The sequence below is a fragment of the Bufo bufo genome, chromosome 7 (genome assembly GCF_905171765.1).
Source record: "Bufo bufo chromosome 7, aBufBuf1.1, whole genome shotgun sequence".
Taxonomy (NCBI): Eukaryota; Metazoa; Chordata; class Amphibia; order Anura; family Bufonidae; genus Bufo; species Bufo bufo.
The window spans coordinates 148,028,711-148,047,625 of record NC_053395.1 but is presented as its reverse complement, the minus strand read 5'-3'; the positions used below and the strand labels follow the sequence as shown (position 1 = coordinate 148,047,625).

Below are 18,915 nucleotides of genomic sequence, written 5' to 3'. Positions count from 1 at the left end.
TGCAACGTGACGTTGGTGGATAGAGCGAGACGTGATGTCCCAGATGTGCTCAATTGGATTGAGGTCTGGGGAACGGGCGGGCTAGTCCATAGCATCAATGCCTTCGTCTTGCAGGAACTGCTGACACACTCCAGCCACATGAGGTCTAGCATTGTCTTGCATTAGGAGGAACCCAGGGCCAACCGCAAGGGGTCTGAGGATCTCATCTCGGTACCTAATGGCAGTCAGGCTACCTCTGGCGAGCACATGGAGGGCTGTGCGGCCCTCCAAAGAAATGCCACCCCACACCATTACTGACCCAATGCCAAACCGGTCATGCTGGAGGATGTTGCAGGCAGCAGAACGTTCTCCACGGCATCTCAAGACTCTGTCACGTCTGTCACATGTGCTCAGTGTGAACCTGCTTTCATCTGTGAAGATCACAGGGCGCCAGTGGCGAATTTGCCAATCTTGGTGTTCTCTAGCAAATGCCAAACGTCCTGCACGGTGTTGGGCTGTAAGCACAAACCCCACCTGTGGTCGTCGGGCCCTCATATCACCCTCATGGAGTCTGTTTCTGACCGTTTGAGCAGACACATGCACATTTGTGGCCTGCTGGAGGTCATTTTGCAGGGCTCTGGCAGTGCTCCTCCTGTTCCTCCTTGCACAAAGGCGGAGGTAGCGGTCCTGCTGCTGGGTTGTTGCCCTCCTACGGCCTCCTCCACGTCTCCTGATGTACTGGCCTGTCTCCTGGTAGCGCCTCCATGCTCTGGACACTACGCTGACAGACACAGCAAACCTTCTTGCCACAGCTTGCATTGATGTGCCATCCTGGATAAGCTGCACTACCTGAGCCACTTGTGTGGGTTGTAAACTCCGTCTCATGCTACCACTAGAGTGAAAGCACCGGCAGCATTCAAAAGTGACCAAAACATCAGCCAGGAAGCATAGGAACTGAGAAGTGGTCTGTGTTCACCACCTGCAGAACCACTCCTTTATTGGGGGTGTCTTGCTAATTGCCTATAATTTCCACCTGTTGTCTATCCCATTTGCACAACAGCATGTGAGATTGATTGTCACTCAGTGTTGCTTCCTAAGTGGACAGTTTGATTTCACAGACGTGTGATTGACTTGGAGTTACATTGTGTTAAGTGTTCCCTTTACTCTTTTGGAGCAGTGTATCTATGTATTTAAAACAAGAGGTAATCCAGCCACCCATTATCACCATTCAGGGCAGCCGTTAAGCCTCTAACTCACGTCTATATGGGATAATCCAATCCTCAAATAGTCGTCCCAGGGGGGTGTAAGGTTGCACCTACAGCAGTGTTCACCCGTAAACGATATGGGTATTATAACATAGGGTAAGAAGCCACTATAGATGTGTGGCATCCCCTATCCAATGTGGCATCATAGCAATCAAGCGCCGTGGCGCGCCTCCTTTTCAATACAATCTCCGCCCACCAGTCCTGACGTCACCCCACGTCTATGTGTCACGTCATCGCGCACGTGGGGAACGTCATATGGAATTGCAATGCACGTCCAGGGAGGAGGGTGGGGACCTATTCAGTCAGTTCCGCCTACTCCCAGGTCCTGAAAGGTCATTATGCCACCAAACGTCCATCGGGTGCCGCCCCCTCCCAGGTCCTGGAAGGTCGACAACTCACTCGTATGCACAGATCATGCCGGTATCAGTAAGGGTCATCATAACAATAGCAGTCTATCATGAGTCACTGCAAATGGTTGCCCATATAAGGGACTAGATAAATAAAATGCCTCAATAGACTATTGTCCTCAGGGGACAAACGATCAGTAGATACAAGAAACAATTGCAAATAGACATTCAAGGCTGGTTTTTCACCATGTCATATCAAGGAGCACATGACTAAAAAGATGTAATATTTTAGATAAAACAACCAAAATTCAGTTGTTCATTGAGGCCATGGGGGTTAGATGCATCAAGCTAAAAAATCCAACGGCATTCTCTTTGCAATATACGTCTATCCCAGTCACCTCCTCGTGAAAGAATGTCTGGCCCCAACAACCATGCCACGCTCAAAATGGCTTAAATCACCTTTCTTTCCCATTCTGACATTCAGTTTGGAGTTCAGGAGATTGTCTTGACCAGGACCACACCCCTAAATGCATTGAATCAACTGCCATGTGATTGGTTGACTAGATAATTGCATTAATGAGAAATAGAACAGATGTTCCTAATAATTCTTTAGGTGAGTGTATATATATATGTATTTAAAAACAAGAGGTAATCCAGCCACCCATTATCACCATTCAGGGCAGCCGTTAAACCTCTAACTCATGTTTATATGGGATAATCCAATCCTGAAATAGTCGTCCTAGGGGGGTGTAAGGTTGCACCTCCAGCAGTGTTCACCTGTAAACGATATGAGCATTATAACATAGGGTAAGAAGCCACTATAGCAATCAAGCGCCGTGGCGCGCCTCCTTTTCAATACAATCTCCCCCCACCAGTCCTGACGTCACCCTACGTCTATGTGTCACGTCATCGCGCACGTGGGGAGCGTCATATGGAATTGCAATGCACGTTCAGGGAGGAGGGCGGGGACCTATTCAGTCAGTTCCGCCTAGTCCCGCCTACTCCCAGGTCCTGAAAGGTCATTATGCCACCAAACAACCGTCGGGGGCCGCCTCCTCCCAGGTCCTGGAAGGTCGACAACTCACTCGTATGCACAGATCATGCCGGTACCAGTAAGGGGCATCATAACAATAGCAGTCTATCATGAGTCACTGCAAATGGTTGCCCATATAAGGGACTAGATAAATAAAATGCCTCAATAGGTTATTGTCCTCAGGGGACAAACGATCAGTAGATACAAGAAACAATTGCAAATAGACATTCAAGGCTGGTTTTTCACCATGTCATATCAAGGAGCACATAACTAAAAAGATGTAATATTTTAGATAAAACAACCAAAATTCAATTGTTCATTGAGGCCATGGGGGTTAGATTGCTATAGTGGCTTCTTACCCTATGTTATAATGCTCATATCGTTTACAGGTGAACACTGCTGGAGGTGCAACCTTACACCCCCCTAGGACGACTATTTCAGGATTGGATTTTATTCCAAGACACGGAGGCTTCCTATTGCATAACTTCCTTTACTGACAACCACAGCAGCAAAGAAAAAACTGAAGATATTAACATATTGCCATAGCAACTGTCCCTCCCCACACAGTAGACCCCATATAATGTCCATGTGTCTTCATAACTTCCTCTTTCTTTGCTGCTGCCACAAGCTAAGTATACTCTAATCTTGCAGCACCTACTATAAGGATTGTAGTTCATTTTGTGTTTGTTCTTTTATTATTATTATTCAGGTTATCGCAGGGGTACACTTATTTATATTAAGGTATATCTATTTAGGTTTGCTTCCCCAGGTTTTGCCTGCCGTTTTCATTGTTCGTTCCCTGTGCCTCCTGCTCCTGTCTCCCTTCTGGGAGCAGGATCGGGGGATGCATGGGTTAATTTCTTATCTCCCTCTACCCTGCGCGATCTACCTCCTCCCTCTTCCCCCCTCTAGTCTCTGGTGGGGGCCAGACGCCGGTTCTGTTAGAGCTTACTGCTTTTGTCTCTCAGTTTCCAGCCGGTGTCTGGTGCTGGAGCCGTAATCTCGCGAGACTTCGGCCGTCTGTGATCTTGCGGCGGCCATTTTCTTGTGGTCTTTTTTCCCTTCTCTGTTCTTCCCTCTAGTGCAGCTTGTTCCCTCTCGTCGGTAGCCACGCCCACTTCCTCCCTGGGCTTGTTCCGTTCTGTCTCTTCTCCTGTGTGCACACTTGCTGGGTGACTACCCTCTGTGTGCCCCTAATTCTTCAGTTTAGTTAGTTGCTAGGTGGTTTTACAGCCCCCTCTTTGTGTGACCCATCTGCTTACTTACTGGCCACTTTTCCCTGGGCATATATATTATACTGTTGTTATCATGTCTTATACTGGGCATCCCTCAGAGACAGGGAGAGACGCGCAGGTCTCTTCTCCTGCTCCTGCAGCCGCTGGCACCGCATTCTCTGCGGAAGCCTTTCAGCGGTCAGTGTCTGAAGCCATTATGGCTGCTATGGGGACCGTTACCAATACCCTAACCAGGTCCATCTCCGATGCCCTCTCAGCATGCCCTGGTGTCTCTAGTGACACAATACAAGCTGAAATACCTGTACCTCATGCCTCCAGAAACACTTTGATTGGTGAGACCAATGCCACCCAAGAGAGCGCGTTATCGCGCAAAAGAGCCTCATCCCGCCGGGCAGAACGGGCGCGGAATTGGAAGTGTGCAAGAACGCACCCTGAAACTGAGATCGACTCTGAGGTCGACTCTGATGAGGAGGTGAGATTTGAGGACATGGTTTTCCCTGAGGACGAGATGTCCGATTCTGCCCCTGCCGACTTGGTTTCGGCTCCTACCTCTACGCCTCTGGGCGCTTCGTCCTCGGACGTTATACAGGGTCCTTCGGGCGTCCTAACCGACCCCCTTGGAGATCCCCTTTTTGACCCCGACAATCTCCACCACCCTAGATCTTCCGAATGGCTTCCCCTTAACCATGTGGCACAATACCTAGAGGCTCGGGTGCGTTGCCCTCTATCTAAAGAGGCTCGCAATAAGATGAAAGCAGAATGCCCTAGACCCATTGTGGCGAATAAGGTTTGTGAGACCCCGTCAGTGGATCCAAAAATGATCCAATTCTTATCTAAGTCTGGGTGGAACCCCAGAAAGGGCCTAGAATCGGCCTTAAAAGCATGCCAGGACAAACTCCTGGACGTTTTCGGCCCACTGGCCAAGATCTTTGACATGGCGGAGATAGCCAGAGAGTCCAACACATCAGTGGATCCGGAGGAACTCCGTGGGTGGATCCAAAGGGCCATCTGTATAGCAGGCAACGTCAACAGTTCCCTGTCTATTGAACGCCGTAAGGCTATTTTGTTTAAAATTGAGCCCAAATTAGTGAATTTGTCCCTCACTGAGGCTGGAAGTGATGCTCAGGGTCTCCTGTTTGGGGACTCATTTATTAAGGACATGGGAAAATTTGTCGGAGCCTTTACGGCCCTTGACAAGGCTCAGTCTTCCATGAGGAAGGTATTCCAGGGCCGTTTTTCCTCAAGGGCCGGCAACTTCAGGGGCCGCTCTGCCGGCCGCTCCTCCTTCCATGCCCAAGGCTCGGGCAGAGGCTCCTATGGTCAAAGACCCTTTAATCAACGATCCTCCTTCCAGGACGCAAGGCCTTCACAGAGTTTCTTCCCATCCCGAGGTGCTCCTAGCCGAAGACCGTTCAGAGGAAACTCCGGGTTCCGTCGTCCCCTTGGTAAGTGTTCCTCGTCTTCTTTCTTTTCCAGTTCGTGTAGGGGGCAGACTCCGACTTTTTTTCTCATGCTTGGGAATCAATCACGTCGGACGGCTGGGTGTTAGCCACTATCCAGGGTTTCCAGATAGAACTGGTTCAGTCCCCTTATCACCTCCCTGCTCCCCCTCCCATTCCAACGTCCGGGCCTGCGTCGCTGGCCATAGACAAGGAACTCTCAGACCTTTTTCTCAAGGGCGCAATCGAGTTGGTGCCTTACCCTTCGGTAGGTCTGCTCAGCAGTATTTTCTTGGTACGAAAGAAAGGGGGGCTGATGCGCCCCGTCATAAACCTCAAACCACTAAACAGGTTCGTTCGTTACAGGCACTTCAAAATGGAGGGTATTCACCTACTCAGGGATCTCCTCCTTCAAGGGGATTGGATGGTGAAGTTAGATCTGAAGGATGCCTATCTCACTGTCCCGGTCTCGAGGTCATCCAGGGATCTCCTCCGTTTCCTGTGGAAAGATCAGGTTTGGCGTTTCACTTGCCTTCCCTTCGGTCTGTCTTCGGCCCCCTGGTGCTTCACCAAGGTCATGCGCCCAGTGGTAGCTTGGCTCCGCAGTCGCGGGATCAGGTTGATCATCTACCTGGACGACCTCCTTCTTATGGCCCAGGACCCCGCTGTTCTCCGCTCGCAGTTACAGGTAACTATGAACCTCCTATCCCGTCTAGGTTTCCTCATCAACTACGAGAAGTCGTCCCTGGACCCATCCAGAGTTATGGAATTCCTCGGTTTTTCGGTGGATTCCGTCTCGGAAACTCTCAGCCTCCCTCTGGCGAAGCTCCGGTCCATACGCAAGGAGCTACGCAAGACGCTGACCGCTCAACGGATTACACTTCGTCACCTGGCACGGATCATAGGACTCCTCTCCTCGTCCATCCAAGCAGTGTTTCCGGCTCCTCTCCATTACCGGGCTCTTCAGCGCTTGAAGCACGCGCACCTACAGACCGGGGCTTCGTACGCGGATACGATCTCGCTGGATCCCGAGACTCGGGACGAGTTACGCTGGTGGATCTCGAACCTTCAGGCATGGAATGGGAAGGCGATTTGCGGTCCTCGTCCGGATTTCACCATCGACTCCGACGCCAGCCTTCTCGGGTGGGGGGCCCACTGCGACGGAGTTTCCACTGGAGGTCCCTGGTCTCAGGAGGAAGCTTCACTCCATATCAACGCCCTGGAGCTCCTGGCCGGATCTTTTGCCATCCGCAGTTTTGCCAAGCACAGTGCCAGCGCCTGCATTCGCCTACGCATGGACAACGTGTCGGCTGTCCGATATGTCAACTCCATGGGAGGTACCCATTCCAGCATGTTATCTCACTTGGCCAAGGAGTTCTGGTCCTTCTGTCTCAATCAACAGGTGACGGTGGTGGCGGAGTATCTCCCTGGTCTGCAGAACATCCAAGCGGACTGGAACTCTCGGTATCTCAGGGATGGCAGCGACTGGAAGTTAGATGGTCGGGTGTTCACTCACATCTCCTCCCTCTGGGGTCCGTTCTGTATCGACCTGTTTGCGTCTCGGCTGAATACTCAGTTGCCGCGTTTCTTCAGTTGGCGCCCGGATCCAGACGCAGAGGCTGTGGACGCGTTCCTGCAGGATTGGCACGGACCTCTACTCTACGCATTTCCACCGTTTGCGATGATCCCACGGGTCCTGACCCAGGTGCGCTGGCAACATGCGGAGTTAGTGTTGATTGTGCCGTTCTGGACCTCTCAGTCATGGTTCCCTCACCTGCTGGACCTTCTCATCTTACCACCGTTGTTCCTGCCGGACCTGCCAGAGCTTCTCTTAGACTCCGGAGGAGCACAACACCCGCTATTGCTGGAGGGATCTCTCCGTCTGCTGGCTTGCAGAATATCAGGCGTTTCGGACAGGGCGAGGAACTTTCGGACGCTGCTAGAAGACTCTTGGAACAGTCGTGGGCTCCTGGCACCAGAAGGGCCTATAGAGCGGTCTGGGGATCATGGACTAGTTGGTGCGTCGCACGGAGTTTGGATCCCCGCTCAGCTCCCGTTTCAGACGTTCTAGAGTTTTTAACTTCTTTATTCGAGGAAGGTAAGGCGTACCCGCACCATCAACCTTTTTCGCTCCGCAATTTCTTCTTTCCATCTGGGTTTTGAGGGTCGGCCTGCCGGGCAACATCCTCTAGTTTGTCGCCTTCTCAAGGGTTCACGTTTGTCGCGGCCTCCTCGGCCACGTTTTTCTTCCACCTGGGATGTTTCCTTGGTTTTGGATCTTTTCACGGCTTGGCCGTCTAACTCTCTGCTTTCCCTTCGCCAGCTCTCTGCCAAGTTGGTTACCCTCTTTTGCCTTGTATCTTGCAAGAGGGTTTCTGAGGTCAGGGCATTGGATGTCGATGCCAGGTCTTTTTCCCCGGATGGGGTAACTTTCAATATTTCTCGTCGTACCAAAACCCACATTCGTTCTGTATCTTATCCCAGTTTTCCGTCCATTCCTAACCTTTGTCCGGTTGCTTGTCTCCAAGAGTACGAAGCTCGTACCTCTGGGCATAGGTCGCCTGAAAGTTTTCAATTATTTCTTTCCTATCGGCGTCCTTTTGCTCCGGTGGCTACTCCCACACTGGCTCGTTGGGTCAAGTGGTGTATGTCTTTGGCAGGGGTGGATACCTCGGTATTCACCGCTCATTCCACTAGGAGCGCTGCTTCCACCTCTATGTTGGTGTCGGGAGCTCGTTTGGAGGACATTATGAAGATCGCCGACTGGTCTCGAGTTTCGACTTTTAAGGAATTTTACTTTCGCCCTGCTCCTCATGTTTTTTCTTCCGTGGTTGTGCAGCTTTGAACTTGCAATAGGAAGCCTCCGTGTCTTGGAATAAAATTATGGGATTTTACTAGTATATGACGTAAAGTCATGATTTTATGAAAGACACGGAGGCGAGTATTGCCCTCCCTTTGTATTTTCCCTCCCTTGGATTATTGCTCATTGCTTATTTGGGTTGTACTGTGTCATTTTTGAATGATTCATGTTGATGTCATTTGATTGATTTACAGGTGGCGGATTTTAATTTGGATGGAACATTTCCTTTCATGCAATTTTTATTCTCTTGCAGGTTGAATAGAATGATGATGTACATCCAGGTGTTCCTATGGGGGTCTTCTGCCCGTTCCAGTTCGGCAGTTCCGTTTGCAGGAGGCTCCTTTGTTGACCTTCGGTTCCAAGGAAGGATGTGGTTGTGGTCTCTCCAGTTTTCAGAATCTGCGGATTCGCAGTTTTCCTGAGGTCTCCGTGTGAGGGTTCCAGGAGTCGTTCTGATAGAGGTGGCATTCGCCAAGAAAGAGGAAGTTATGAAGACACATGGACATTATATAGGGTCTACTGTGTGGGGAGGGACAGTTGCTATGGCAATATGTTAATATCTTCAGTTTTTTCTTTGCTGCTGTGGTTGTCAGTAAAGGAAGTTATGCAATACTCGCCTCCGTGTCTTTCATAAAATCATGACTTTACGTCATATACTAGTAAAATCCCATAATTATCCCATATAAACATGAGTTAGAGGTTTAACGGCTGCCCTGAATGGTGATAATGGGTGGCTGGATTACCTCTTGTTTTAAATACATATATATATACACTCACCTAAAGAATTATTAGGAACATCTGTTCTATTTCTCATTAATGCAATTATCTAGTCAACCAATCACATGGCAGTTGATTCAATGCATGTGGTCCTGGTCAAGACAATCTCCTGAACTCCAAACTGAATGACAGAATGGGAAAGAAAGGTGATTTAAGCAATTTTGAGCGTGGCATGGTTGTTGGGGCCAGACAATCTTTCAAAAGTATTTCACAATCTGCTCAGTTACTGGGATTTTCACGCACAACCATTTTTAGGGTTTACAAAGAATGGTGTGAAAAGGGAAAAACATCCAGTATGCGGCAGTCCTGTGGGCAAAAATGCCTTGTGGATGCTAGAGGTCAGAGGAGAATGGGCCGACTGATTCAAGCTGATAGAAGAGCAACGTTGACTGAAATAACCACTCGTTACAACCGAGGTATGCAGCAAAGCATTTGTGAAGCCACAACACGCACAACCTTGAGGCGGATGGGCTTCAACAGCAGAAGACCCCACCGGGTACCACTCATCTCCACTACAAATAGGAAAAAGAGGCTACAATTTGCATGAGCTCACCAAAATTGGACTGTTGAAGACTGGAAAAATGTTGCCTGGTCTGATGAGTCTCAATTTCTGTTGAGACATTCAAATGGTAGAGTCCGAATTTGGTGTAAACAGAATGAGAACATGTATCCATCCTCAGATGGCTACTTCCAGCAGGATAATGCACCATGTCACAAAGCTCGAATCATTTCAAATTGGTTTCTTGAACATGACAATGAGTTCACTGTACTAAAAAGGCCCCCACAGTCACCAGATCTCAACCCAATAGAGCATCTTTGGGATGTGGTGGAACGGGAGCTTTGTGCCCTGGATGTGCATCCCTAAAATCTCCATCAACTGCAAGATGCTATCCTATCAATATGGGCCAACATTTCTAAAGAATGCTATCAGCACCTTGTTGAATCAATGCCACGTAGAATTAAGGCAGTTCTGAAGGCAAAAGGGGGTCCAACACCGTATTAGTATGGTGTTCCTAATAATTCTTTAGGTGAGTGTATATTTATCTTTGGTTTTTTCTTTGCTTCCCACTCTAGGTTGCACTAGCCCCATGTCCCCTGATGAGTTTTGGGCTATATAAATAAATGAAATGCGTAGGGACATTATTTTCTTTTTCTTTTTATCTGAGCACCTCTGGGTAGGTTTCTTAGAACCCTATCATAATTGATTCAAAAGGGTGCTATCTCTTTACTGTCCTCTTTAAACACTATATACTATCAAATTAGATGATGAAGGGGTGACGTGTTTGAGGATTGAAACAACTGAAGCCTAATTCATCTAGGTGTGAGGACGAGATTTATATGGTGTGGACGTTGGTTCTGTCTACCTTTACCTACACATTTATTCGGTGTCCATGGATCATATTGGAGAGAAAGTTCTCTGCCTGATAGCGTATCACTTCTTAGTCTTCCAGTAAGACCAAACAAACAGGAGAACAATCTTCACATTACCAATGAATCCAACTAAAGAGTTTCATCTGTCCTATGCTGATAAAGAGCTTATAGAGAGAGAACCGAGAGGAGAATCCCAACAAGATGTCCTTAGAAGAATAGCCAAGGACCTACCAGTCTATACCAGGACTATGTCAGGAGCTATCAGATACTGTAACAGATGCCAGCTTGTGAAGCCTGACCCCTGTCATCACTGTTCCGTCTGTGATAAGTGTATTCTGAAAATGGATTACCATTGTCCTTGGGTAAACAACTGTGCTGGATTCTCCAATTACAAGTTCTTTTTGCTCTTCTTGGCCTATTCATTACTGTATTGCCTCTTTATTGTTGCCACAGACTTGCAGTATTTCATAAAATTTTGGACTAATGGGTTCCCTGACACACAAGCCAAGTTCCACATTATGTTTTTGTTTTTTGCTGCCGCCATGTTCTCCGTTAGTCTCTCCTCCTTGTTTGGTTATCATTGCTGGCTAGTCTGTAAAAATCGTTCAACACTGGAGGCTTTCAGATCACCAGTTTTCAGGCATGGCACAGACAAAAATGGCTTTAGTCTTGGATTTAGTAAAAATCTGCGCCAAGTGTTTGGGGATGAGAAGAAATACTGGCTGCTGCCTATATTTACAAGCTTAGGGGATGGTTGTTCCTTTCCTACGTGTCTCATAAACCAGGATCCTGAGCAATCATCTACACCTTATGGAACTAATGCAGCAGCTAAAAGTGCTGACAATCATCAGTTCCCGGCCAAACCTCTCCGTGAGTCTCAGAGTCACCTGCTTACTGACTCCCAGTCTTGGACCGAGAGCAGCTGCAATGAAGACCATTGAGAAGGAGACCTAGCTCTGTGGAAGTGTTGCAGAGAGTTACGAAGCTTGCAGACCATGGGCAGATGTTCATGTGAGGAAGAAGTCATGCACTCATTGGCTAGCTTTACATCTGTTTTTCAGAGACTAAGCACCTGATTGGCTCTCTCCATTACTGCTAAAAACCATGCAGAAAGGCTTTTCCTCCCTGCGGTAAACTGCAAACAGCAGGAAATGTGCAGGAAGTAATGGGGACATTATTTTCTTTTTCTTTTTATCTGAGCACTTGTGGGTAGGTTTCTTAGCACCCTTTTGAATCAATTATGATAGGGTTCTATCTCTTTACTGTCCTCTTTAAACACTATATACTATCAAATTAGATGATGAAGGGGTGACGTGTTTGAGGATTGAAACAACTGAAGCCCAATTCATCTAGGTGTGCGGACAAGATTTAAATGGTGTGGACGTTGGTTCTGTCTACCTTTACCTACTGTGGGGATGTGCTTGTGGTAGGCTACGGTCGCGGCGGCAATATTGAGGCAATCACAGTCTTTGTGATACACAGTGACTTTATTCACACCAAAGGCATAACAGGCAATGTGCAGATCACACAGGCGCATATCCACAACAAAAGTTCTTCCATAGCAAATAAACAGCAGGTTTGAGTCACCTTGTTTCTGGACAGACCACACCGGTCCTGCAGGCTTCTAGGCTACCTGCCTTTGTCTCCCTTAGGCCAGAGCCCCTTCGGCTAGTAGCACCGCAGGTCCCAGGGCTATCCTTCAGTTTGTGCTGCGCCCAGTCTCTCCTTGACCAGCACTGACTCTGTCTGTCAAAATCTCCAGCACAGCAAGACACCCCCCACCCCCCATCTTCAGCAGGCTAGGTTCTTCAAAGGCCCAGCTCCACCAAAAACCTGGACTGGCCATGGGGAACAGGCACCCACCCTGCTCTTTACCTGTTCCCAGTAAGAACCGGCCTGGACATGCTGCGCCAGCAGCATTCGCCGCTGTAACCGCAATGATCCGGTTCTTACTCCACCGAGGCCAGGACCTCTGGAGGCACGTATCGTCCGTCCATTATTATCCCGGGGACTCAACTACACTACACATTTATTCGGGTAAGCGGTGTATATACTACTGAACACTGGTTGATTTAATATACACGTGTCCGATATGGATTTTGTGATGCTTATTGCCTAATTGGTGTGGCTTCATAGTTACATTAGGGGCTTTTTGATCTTTTAGATTAATTATTAAAAGTTATATTTTACTACTGCCCTTTTAGATTTTGGTCTTTTTGCATATGGTGGTAGCCTTGTAGGACTACATCTTGTCCTATGAGTAGCAACAGCTCCTGTGGTGGCTGTATTTTGATTGTTTTTTTGTGTTATATGAACTTTCCATTGTGTGTGAATTAACAGCAAGACTACAGTTACGTGCTGTTTTGTGCAATTGCCTCAAGTGTGAATAAACACTGATGTTTTGAAAACTTGCATTTTGCCTCTGTACTGCGCCCGCTTACCCTAGCTACCAGAGCGAAACCCCACAATTGGTGGAGGATGCGGGCAAGAGCAGTGAGGCTGGCTGATATTTTTGGTTTCTGCATTTTTCAGGCACGGTTGTATGTCGTACATTAAACCAGCTGTAATACAACCAGTGCCCCATGACAAAATGGAGGCTGTTGTGAAGGCCCTCATGGAGGCTAATCTGCAGCAGTGAGAGACAAACCTGCAGCAACGCGAGGCTAATAAGCAGCAGCAGGAGACTAACCAGTTGCTGCTACAACACATGATGGCTTTGCAGACAGCAGGAGCAACCCCCAGCGTCCACGATGCCCGGAAAGCCGTCCGTGCCATGATTCCTAAGATGACCCCCGCAGACAACATCGAAACCTACCTGGCGATGTACGAGAAAGTGGGCATCAGGGAAAAGCTCCCCCGTGACCAGTGGGCTGAGGTCGTCGCTCCATTCCTGGCATCTGATTCCCAGCGGGTGTATTTCAACTTGCCGAACAATCAAGCGACCGACTACCAAAAAGTAAAGGGTGAGATTTTGGCAAGACTGGGGGTGAATGTGTTGATCCGGGCCCAGCTGGTACATCAGTGGGAGTTTAAGCCGGCTGAGCCTGCGAGGACCCAGTATTATGACTTACTCCACCTCTTGCAAAAGTGGCTACAGGCTGATGTGCTGAGTCCCACGGCTATGCTGGATAGACTATTGGCTGATATGTTCTGGGGGGCTCTGGCACACTCCCCCTACCCAGCACTGGATCGGCCAGGTGTCTCCTGGAAAAGCTCTAGAAATGGTGGATCTGGTGGAGCACTATGAAGATAATAAGACAGTTACAGGGGGTTCTTTTGGGAGGGGGGCTGTCAAACCCCGTAAATCTCCATCCCAGACCCGGCGACTTATACCAACCAAACCCACCTGGGGTGTACCCTCTACGGACCTGGCTCCGATAGTCTGCTGGCGGTGTCAGGAGCCAGGCCATGTAAGAGCTGACTGTCCCCATCAGGTGGAACCCATGGATACTAACTATGGCTACTGACAGTCACTATATGCCAGGAAGCTGTGTGCAGCAGGTACCCCAAAGACTCTAAACACTCTGTGCCAGGTGGAGGTAGGAGGCTCTGCTGGTCTCAGGGACCATGGGTTCTTCTAAGCGGCTGTCTAACACTCTGAAAATGAAAATGGTTGAGGCCCACAAAGCAGGTGAAGGCTATAAGAAGATAGCAAAGCGTTTTCAGGTTGCCATTTCCTCAGTTTGAAATGTAATTAAGAAATGGCAGTTAACAGGAGCAGTGGAGGTCAAGAGATTGTCTGGAAAACCAAGAAAAATTTCAGAGACAGCTGCTCATAGGGTTGTTTAGAAAGTAAAATTAGAACCCTGGCTTGACTGCAAAAGACCTTTTGGAAGATTCTGAAGTTGTGGTACATTGTTCTATTGTTCAGTGACACTTGCACAAATATGGCCTTCATGGAAGAGTCATCAGAAGAAAACCTCTCCTACGTCCTCACTATAGAACTCTTTGGCCATGCAATGGATTCAATGAAATTCCAGCAAACATAACACCAACTGTAAAAAAGCTTAAGCTGAAAAGAGGGTGGCTTCTACAAATGGATAATGATCCTAAACACACCTCAAACCCCACAATAGACTACCTCAAAAGGTAGTGGATAGACCTAAAAAATGCAGTGCATGTAATATGGCTCAGGAATCTCACAGAACTGGAAGACTTTTGCAAGTAAGAATGGATGAAAATCCCTCAAACAAGAATTGAAAGACTCTTGGCTGGCTACAAAAAGTGTTTACAAACTGTGATACTTGCCAAAGGAGCTACTACTAGGTACTAACCATGCAGGGTAACCAAACTTTTGCTTTGGGCCCTTTTCTTTTTTTGTTATTTTGAAAATGTAAAGGTTGAAAATAAAAGATTGTTTTTGCTTAAAATAGAAAGGGAATGTGTCATCTTTAAATGTATGCATTTTAGAGATCATTTTAACTTCAACTTGCTTAACTGTTCACAGTAACAGTAATTTTGACCAGGGGTGCCCAAACTTTTGCATGCCACTGTATATGCATTGTCTGTAGGGTACTCTTTCTTCCTACGGACAGCGCCTAGTATGTGTGTGGAAGATTGTAGGCAAGGCAGTGCCCCTCTGGGTTCCTTGGAAAGATATTCAAATTACCTTTCCTAAGCCTATCTGATGCCAGCAGATGTAAGATATGCTAATTTTCATATATTTTTTCCCAGAAATCCAGAGGAAAGTTGACTGACTTCCGATACTGCTCATGCATACTTGGTGCCCTCTATAAGAATAGTACCCCAACCAAGGCCTCTCAGGCAGCCAAGCAAAGTTTCTTTGCTTAGCTCTGTTAAAGACTATTTACCTAGAAGAGCTGGGTTCCTAGTATGACTTTGTTTTCCTTTCCTTATGGAAAGGAGGCTAGCTTGCATGTCTCTTTTCCAGAGGAGCATTATGTGGAGATGCCAGCACAGCAATAGATAAAAATATTATTATGAAAAAGCACTGATTGAATAGTTTGAGTCTACTACCAAAAATATCATAAAAACAATTATGAGCAAAACAATTCTATCAATATGGAATTCATTCAGAGTTTTTTCTTTTTTTTTCTTTTTAAACTGGATTCTAACAAGCCTAAAAATGTTCCAAAGAGAGAGACCCACATGTAGAAAACATGTGTAATTCAGCTTTCTTTCCAAAAATAAATATAAAAATCTGAGTGTTTCACAACTACAGAATAGCCTTCCAGTCATTGCTCAGCCTTTTAAACAGACTTATGTAGCGTAACTACAAAAATAGCTAAGGCTACTTTCACACTAGCGTTTTTACTGGATCCGGCAGGATTCAGCAAAAACGCTTCCGTTACTGATAATACAACCACCTGCTTCCATTATGAACGGATCCAGTTGTATTATCTTTAACATTGCCAAGACAGATCCATCATGAACTCCATTGAAAGTCAATGGAGGACGGATCCGTTTTCTATTGTGGCAGATTGTGTCAGAGAAAAAGGATCCGTCCCCATTGACTTGCATTGGGCGTCATGCCGGATCCGTCTTGCTCCGCATCCAGGGACGGAAAGCAAACTACAACATGTTGCGGTTTGCTCTCCGGTATGAGAACACAACTAAACAGAACGGAATGCATTTTGGAGCATTCCGTTCAGTTAAGTTTTGTCCCCATTGACAATGAATGGGGACAAAACTGAAGCGTTTTTTTTTCCGGTATTGAGCCCCTATTACGGATCTCAATACTGGAAATAGGCTAGGCAACACTTCTCTTAGTTTCTGGGAAAAATGTATGTATATTAGCATATTTTCCCCAGAAAGCTATGCAAATAATTTTTCCTGACAAAAAAGATTAATTCATTCTTTCTGATGCCAGCTGTTAGACATACTAATTTCCATATATTTCCCCCCCAGAAACCCAGAGGAGCATTGCCTAGCCTACAATAGTCATCACCTATACTAATTGGTCTCCATGAAAGAAATAGTACCCCCCCCCCAAGGCCTCTCAACTAGAAAAGCAGATTTTATCTGATAAATGCCTTTTGTCCTGAAAAGGCTTATTTTCTAGGATGAATTCCATATTGATAGAATGGATTTGCTCGTCTCTAGAATGTAAATTTATACATATCTCCTTGGGCTTCATAGATCAATTTTCCTCTATTTTTTATCCACTAAGTTCTTGGTGGTAGCCTCAAACTGTTCAATCAGTGCTTTTTCATAATACATTTTTTTTAATCTATTGCTGTGCGACATACATATGATGTGGGGGTGCATACTTGTAGTAGCTATTATAGAATTATATGCGTTTTGTGTCTTTTGTATAAGGTGTGATTTCTGCTGGATAGAAGAGTCATTCACCAAATGGCTGACTTCTCTGAAGCCTCTGGTCTATCCCAGCAGGGTGGAGTCAGGCAGGCTGGGCCTCTGCCAGCTATAAGATGAGCAAATGGACAGTTCTCATCATCCTGTCGTATCTAACACCTCTGGCTGCCAGGTACAAACTTCAAAGCATCTGCTCACCCCTGCTAAACCGGATGCCGTAGGAAGGGGACTCATTTTGGAGGGAGATTTGAAATTTCCCCCCATTGAAAGAACTGGGATTTGGATAGTCAATGACTGGGCCAACCGGAAACTGGAAACCAAGACATATTTTAGGGATTACACCGTGTGAGAGTCACAGCCAAGCTGACGTGTATCCATTTCCTTCCCTTCTCCTGGGGGCAGTAAGTTCCTATTACTGTTTTTCTCCCATTTATTTTACTATTACTGTTTTATACGTTATTTTTGTTTTGTCTCATTTTACATCTGTTTTGTAAGCACTGCACTATTTATTGTCTAAAATAGTCCTTTTATAACTCAGACTTGTTGCTCTAAAGAATCCATAGCCTGAACGTCTGATTGTGTGATTGCTTGTGAGCAGAACGTTTATACGTGGATTTTGCAACATTTTCGGCTTACGTTAAAGTCGGTGGTGGCAGCTGTTGTTTGGGGTGTTGGGTCTGTGCATGTTTGGGGGTGATCTACACTTATTTTGTGGCCTGAGTGTGTGGTGTGCGCGGAGTGAGAGCTTGGAGGTAGTCTGGCCCCTGGCAGACCCATGCCTGGTCGAGAGACTAGGGTGCGTACATGACACTGTGCTTGTATCCCCATATAATGCTGGAAAAGAGACATGCAAGCTACACTCTTTTCCAAACGAAAACCATGAACCCAGCTCTTTCTGGGTAACTATCCTTTAACAGAGCTGGGCAAAGAAAACTTCCTTGCCAGCCGGAGAGGCCTCAGTTGGGGTACTATTTCTTCTTATCAAGGGTGCCAAGTATGCATGAAGTGTATCATAAGCCAGTCAACAATCAAAAAATATATGAAAATTAGCACATTTTACATCTGCTGGCATCAGAAAGGCTTAGGAAATCTAATTTGAATATTTTCCAAGGAACCCAGAGGGGCTTTGCCTGGCCTACAATACTCCACACACATACTAGGCACTCTCCGTAATTAAAGAGAGTCTCTCTCCCTCTCAAACAAACCAAATATTAAAAGGTTCGATCATCTTTACTCCAGAAACCCAAAATAACTACAGAAGCCTGAGTTCAAAACATATTCAATCCCCATTTTACATATTTTGACTCACTAATGATACTCCTTTGAGGATACTTGCAACCCTGCCTTCAGGACCTAAACAGGTCATGTCACCTGATCTCTACAAACCCTACATACATTTGTGCCTTTACAGCTTATTACAAAATATGAATAAGTGAATAAGTCTGCATCCGTGATGCAGGGTGCACACGGCCGTTGCCCATGTATTGCGGGCCGCAATACGGACACGGCCGTGTGCATGAGCCCTTATGTGCGACCCTTGCAATATTCGTTTTAGAGATATCCAATATCTGTGAGTTCTGGATGCTCAGCAGACTCTTCCTCTAATGTCTTATCATGCTACGTCTATGGCATGCCAAGAGGATAATTCACGTGGCATTTCCATTTATTTGTCAAATGAAACACAATACATAGTACTTATCACATACTTCTGTAAAAATAAATATTCGGGGGCGCGGCCTGCCGTAGCATGGTGTGAGACGCGTCTCTGTGCGCTCCTGCCATTATCCTGTTCCAAACTTCTGCCAGGCACAGTTGGCCAGACGTGGACGAACTGGAAGTAGTCAGAGGGAGAGAGGAGTCCTCTGAAGTACCTCTGGAACGCTCAAGATGCCCAAGAAAGTGAAGAGCAGCGGGCACTCGGACAGAGTGGAGAGCAGTCAAAATGGCGCTGCAGCGGAGGGGGACGAGAAGCAGCATGAGGGAGTGAGTTGGAGCACAGCAGCGCGCCTTCGATTCACCAGAGAGTTGGAGAAGGTAAGGGACTGGTCACAAAGCAAAGCAGCTGAGACCGGGTCCTCTTCTGAACATGAAGATCGTTCCTCAGATGAGGAGGGAGAAGCTAAAAAGACACACCAGTTCCCTGAGCAAGAGGTGCAGACACAGGGGAAAGCTGACTCTCCTAACCCCAGTGAACAAGAGCCGACTCTTAAAGATATAATGAAGGCAGTAGCTAGCTGCAACACAACCCTTGAAGCCCTTCATCTTCAGGTGGGCAGTCTGAGGGAAGACATTTCCCTAATAAGAAATGATATGCACAAAATTACTGAGAGAAC

The 18,915-nt window shown here is 46.9% G+C and overlaps 1 pseudogene; it reads left to right on the top strand.

Moving 5' to 3' along the window:
* Positions 1-10,317: 10,317 nt before the first annotated feature.
* Positions 10,318-11,247, top strand: LOC121008798 (annotated as a pseudogene).
* Positions 11,248-18,915: the final 7,668 nt, after the last annotated feature.